This window comes from Notechis scutatus, chromosome 13 (assembly GCF_049901735.1).
Source record: "Notechis scutatus isolate UNSWTSFEM ecotype Mainland chromosome 13, rNotScu1.2, whole genome shotgun sequence".
Taxonomy (NCBI): domain Eukaryota; kingdom Metazoa; phylum Chordata; class Lepidosauria; order Squamata; family Elapidae; genus Notechis; species Notechis scutatus.
In genome coordinates this window covers 873,830-879,829 of record NC_142021.1, presented here as the reverse complement: position 1 = coordinate 879,829, position 6,000 = coordinate 873,830, and positions in this window count along the sequence as shown.

The window sequence follows — 6,000 nt, the reverse complement described above, 5'->3', positions numbered from 1 at the left end:
TTCAATCTCTTCTTTAAAAGTGATGGGAGCGCCCACAATTTCTGGGGGGAAGCTGTTCCAATGATAAATTGTTCTTGCTGTCAGGAAGTTTCTCCCTAATTCCCTGATTGCTTCTCTCTTTGATTAGTTTCATCCGCTGCTTTTTGTCCTGCCCTCAGGTGCTTTGGGGAATAGGTTGGCCCCACCCTTCTTCTCTGGGGCAGCCCCTCAAATACTGGAAGACTGCTGTCATTTCACCCCCGGTCCTTATTTTCATTAAACTAGACATAACCCAATCCCTGCAAAATTTCTTCATACGTTTTAGCCTCCAGCACCCGAATTGGCTGTGCTGAATCCTCCCCCTTCCTTTATCCTGGGATCTTCTGAACCACCAGGACTGGATCCCAGAAGTCCACCTGTTTCCAAAGTAAGACTGATAAATAATGCCCGGATCAATAATTTCCTTGTCAAGCAAGGTTCTTGATGAATTAGCTTTGCTTCAGGTGGCTGGTCCATTGCTGGTGAAAATAGCTCTGTTTTCATGCCACGGAGAAGATCTGCATCCATCGATTTATTCTTGTATGGATCAGAATCTGGTCTGGTCTGAGCCTCTCCTTGTTGGTTTGTTTGTTTGTTTTTTCTGAAAAGCCCAGGAAATCTTTCCGGGCTTCATCCGAACCTGTCCACTTGCTTCCCTCAATCTTTAGCGGCAGGAAATACAACACACGCCCCTGCAGCCTGCTGAGATTTTAAAAGCCGCACCTGGGCTTAGCCCATCCTCAGAGTTTGGTGAAGGCAATGAAAACAAGAAGCAAAGGAAATTCCCCCCCGGAAAAGAAAAAGCCCTTTGTGCCACTCTTATTTTCTTGCAGCTAGAAAATGCTGCAGTCATGTCAAGCGAGGGCCAGAGAAAATTGGAGCATTTAGCCAGAAAGCAGCTCAGCTCCTGCTTGGCCACTTTCAGTAATTGCAGGCTGAGTGCCGCAAGTATTTCTCCTCTGCTGCTCCAAGATTTTTCCTCCCCCCGTCCAAAGGAAAGAGGCTTTGCTTGCAGCAGACGGGCAGCTCAGAATGTGGCGGTGTGGGCGGTCAGAGCCAGAAACCCCCCACGGACAGGGGAAGCTGCAGGCAGGGAGACACAGCCAATATGTGTGCAATGTTTCTGCTGATGCCCCCAAAACTGTTTTGCGACCACAAAGATTTCGGGCAGGCCTCGCAGGCAAAGGGGGCGAATGGAAGACCCCAAACCCACTCAGCCGGACGCTGGAGATAAACACCACGGCGTGGCCATTTGTACAACATCAAATCTCTCCCTGAGTTTGACTTTTCCTTGGAATTTTGCCTTCTCCCATTGATCTCGGATGCCCAGGAAGTTGGCGTTGATGGATGGAAAAATGTGCACGGTCCTCAGAGCGAGTTAGCAGCCGGCCCTGCCCTGCCAGTTTTCAAAAGCCCAGTTTTGCTGTTGAGCCAGTTCTGCACAAGGCCTTGAGAGGTGGAGAGAACAAGAAGAAGGTTTACCTGTCCACGAAGGTGCCTCCTGTTCACCTTCCAAGGGGAAGGTTCAGCACCACGGACAGCCTCCAAGGCTGGGCTTGATCCAAGCCGCTAAAGATGCTGTCCTAGCAACTGGCAGCCAGCAGGGTTGGCTGGTTCTTGAGGTGGTTGCAATTTTTAAGATTTCTGGTGGGTCAGGTTTGGCTGTCTTCCCCAAGCTGTCAATCTTCTGCCAGATGAACTGGTTACTCCTGAATCTATCGGTCTAACAAGAGGTCAACTCAGATGCCAATCAAGTCTCGCTTTTCCCCTGTAAAAGTACTGCTCCTGGGTGTTTCTCGGTCTACTTATTTTGGGAGTCGGGGCAAACACAGTATCAGTGTTTGATCTGTGTCCTAAAGTCACCTGTTTTCTAAAATAGTACAGATTAAGCCCCAGATTTCACCTGAATTTTGGCTACTTCGAACACAGGCGAACCTTTGTTCCTATTTTACAAGTTTGAGGTCATGAGGATGCAATCTGGCCCCGGAGGTGTGCTCCTAATTCCAGGTTCTGCATTTTGAGGGATGCCTGTCCTTGTCTCAGCCGAACTCATCTCCTGGCAGGGGGGAAATTGCTGGCTGTTACAACTCCAACTGGGGGCTCCCGGTAACAAAGTTATGCTGTGTCCTGGCTCTCCAATACGGTCTCCTTCTCCACCCCATAGAAATGGCCAGAAGAAGAGCTCTGATGGCCAATTACCTTATTAAACGGTTCCCCCTCTCTTCTCGGGCCTAACCACCGCGATCCATATTGATCTGTCGGGTACGGAGTCAAACCAGCATGGAAGAGAGGCAGGATTTGCCGCAGGTCAACCACAGCAGTTCTCATCTCTGGCAGAAACAAATTAATTGATTCTCTCAGCCAACAGTTGGAGCGCTAATATATCAAGGAGAGTCTGGACAGATAGCCCCCGGGGGAAGGATGCAGCAGGGCCTCTCATCCTTGGCAGCTGTTCAGGGGGAACCTGGAGCTGCCATCCTGCCTCCCAACCTAAACACGTTCCCTTGAAGCAGAGTAGGGCACCTTCCCGTCAGCATCACCCTGCAAAAATCCTTCCCGCTACCCCTAAGCCAGGCCCGTCTGCTGCTGCAGCTCTCTGGGTCAGTATGCAGGGGTAGGGAGGGGGCATTGAGCAGGAGGTGGTGCCCTGCCAGCATAGCTGGCACTGCCGGTGGTTCTCTGGGCCACGGAGGTCTCCGGGGCTCTTCTGCTGGAGGGTGCTCAGGCCACAGCACCTCACTGTGGCCCAAGAGCTGCCCGTCCTGGCAGGAGGAATGGCAGGGAGGCAGAAGGGGGTCTTGCCCAGCAGGAAACCTCTGACCGGTCAGGACCGCCCAGCCAAACACCCCAGAAGAGAGTAATTGCAGTTGGGGAGCTCTGGGGATGAATAACAAAATTTTGTTGGCCAAGGCCTCCCTCCTTCTGCCAGGCCCTGGGGCTCTGGTCTTCTCTTTGCTAAGGACACCATTGATTTGCAAAGTGAACAATTGTCCGATGAAACAGGAAAGAGACAGGAAGAAAATGCCAGCTCAGAAGTTTTGCATTGCTCCTATCTCTCCCTCTCCCTCCCCCCTTGTCTCCCTCCCTCCCTCCCCTTCTCCCTCTCCCTCTCACTTAAAACATCTTTCATAGATTCTGAATAGCTTTTAAATTATCTTAAGGGACTCCACACCAATTTATTGTGTAATTTTCAACATCAAAAGGTCAGAAAGATTGAATGAATATATGCGTCCCAGAATAACGTTGCAAGATCCAGTCTGGGTCGGCCCTTGGGACCAGAAGTTTTACTGTAGAGCCAGCTTGGATCTTGCAATCAGAAAGACAAATCTGTGGTTCAGAAAATCCAAGGGATCAGCTGCCTTTAGCCGGAGTGAAGAAGTCATTGTTTTTCATCCAAAGCTGACACCTGGCCTAAGCTGATCCTGACTGTGGCCACCCAACCTTAAAGGGCTTTAAAGGGGATTGGCCTAATTAAGGGAGGGAGTCCAGGCGAGCTGTGATTACCGCTTGTGACGGCTAGACTTTCAATCCTCTGGAATGCCAGATGTTGGAGAAGAAGATAAGATGTCCCTGTTGTGCTTGTTGAGAGTCGTCCCAGGAGAAGCAAGACAAAGCTTTGAGCTGAGGTCTCCCCCAAATGTTTGGGCTAGCAGAAGATCACCCCAAAATGCCAAGGACAGGTCCTCAATGGGTGAAGGGGTATTTGTAAGGCTGCACTCCCAAGCAGAATCCCTCAAGGGATCCAGGGTTGATCCTGAGAAGCCTTCAGGTTGACCAGTTGAGCAGGTGGGACAATATTTGTCCGGGATTCTTCCCCTGCCACTTGGGGCTTCCCTCTTGCGTCGTGTTGGGCAGTTCAACTGGGTTATGGCCGCCCTTGTCCAGCACCTTTTGGGGGGGGCTGCTGCTTGCCAGGATTGTAATTGCAGGAGCCAAATGTGGTTGATGCTCAGACCCGCCAGTCCCTAAAGAAGAAGATTTGGTGTTCAGCTGCCACTAAAATGGTCCCAGAGTGGGCAGCTGGGTCTCTCTTTAGGGCAGAGGTCTCCAAACTTGGCAACTTTAAAACTTGTGGACTTCAACTCCCAACTCTGCTTATCCCAGACTTTGGGGCAGAAAGCTGCAAGCAAACTGTTGAAAGAGATGAGAAAGAAAGGCCCATGGACTCGTTTTCCCCTTTAATCTTTTAATCTCCTTGCTCCTGGCATTAAACTGCAAGGTTCTTTTTTGTCTTTATCCCCTAACTACTAAAACAATAGGAGTTAATGCGGGAGAAAACAGCCATTATCTAATAATTCTGTGGGTCTGAAATCTTCTTACAGGGCTTATCTAGCAGAGGGACAAGCAACAAAACAGGGAGGGGGGGCATTGTAGTAACCGGAGGGAGATTTTACAGATTAAGGGTGTGACCTGGGAGACTTGGTTAAGTTTGGGGAAAATGGCTCACTCTGGCTAAAGAGCTGGACCAACTTTCTGTGTCCAGGCAAACCTTGGCCAAGTCTGCCTCTCCCTGTCTCGCTAGGAGGGAGAGGTTGGAGGGAGGCCCCCCAGGCATGGTTGGCACAAGAGGAGGATGGCAACTTGTGGAATGTGCTGGTCACAAAGGAGTTTGGTAGTAAATTCCCAAGTCTGCAGGGCTGAGGGATGGATGCTTTGGTGAGGCCCTTTCTCCTAGCCACGATTCTTCCTTCCTTCCTTCCTTCCTTCCTTCCTTCCTTCCTTCCTTCCTTCCTTCCTTCCTTCCTTCCTTCCTTCCTTCCTTCCTTCCTTCCTTCCTTCCTCCGCTTTCTTGCTTAGGTCAGCCTTGTGACTCTCCATCTTCCTGCTGCCCTCTTTTCATCCATTCCCACTTTTCATTCTCTTTCTAACCCAAATCTTTCCCTCCAGCCCCCTTTGAAGGTCACCGCTCTTGCCCTCTGCAACCTTTTCTGAGTGAAAAACGCCCCCACCCCCTGGAGAAAACTGACTTGTGTGTGGCAAGAAGTATCAGCCCAGAAGACAAAAGGCCACAGACCCACCCTTAGAGTTCGTGACAATAGCGCTGTTCGGCCAGTTGCTCATGAAACATCTGGCTTGCTTTCCTCAAAGAGCCGATCGATTCATTAAGTCTAATTTGTAGAACCTTAAGGTCTCTGTCCTTCTTCACAGCATACAAGATGCAGAATTCAGCCTTGTAACGAAGGGGAGCTGAGCTCCTTCCTCCATTCCTAGAATGGAAGCATTTTCCCGAAATAAACCTTCTCGGTGGGACATTCTCCAGATCAGGGGTCTCCAACCTTGGCAACTTTAAACCTGGAAGACTTCAACTCCCAGAATTCTGGGAGTGGAAGTCCTCCAGGCTTAAATAGAATAGAATAGAATAGAATAGAATAGAATAGAATAGAATAGAATAGAATAGAACAGAATAGATATTGGAATGAAGAATAGAACAGAATAAAGAATAGAATAGAATAGAATAGAATAGAATAGAATAGAATAGAATAGATATTGGAATGAAGAATAGAATAGAACAAAGAATAGAATAGAATAGAATAGAATAGAATAGAATAGAACAGAATAGAATAGAATAGAATAGAATAGAATAGATATTGTCAAGAATAGAATAGAATAAATATTGCATAGAATAGAATAGAATAGAATAGAATAGAATAGAATAGAATAGAATAGAATAGAATAGAATAGAATAGAATAGATATTGAATGAAAAATAGAATATAATGAAGAATAAATAAAATAGAATAGAATAGAATAGAATAGAATAGAATAGAATAGAATAGAATAGAATAGAATAGAATAGAATAGAATAGAATAGAATACTTTGTTGTCTTGCATTCCAGGAATACACAAGTGCTCCAGCACAGTGGCCCCAAACACCACACCACAAGCTGCCAAGGATGGAGACCGCTGCTCCAGATGTTCTGGGATCTCCAGATGTTCAGTGTGTCTCTATTCCCGACCGGCACATGGACCGGCTCTCTTTCAT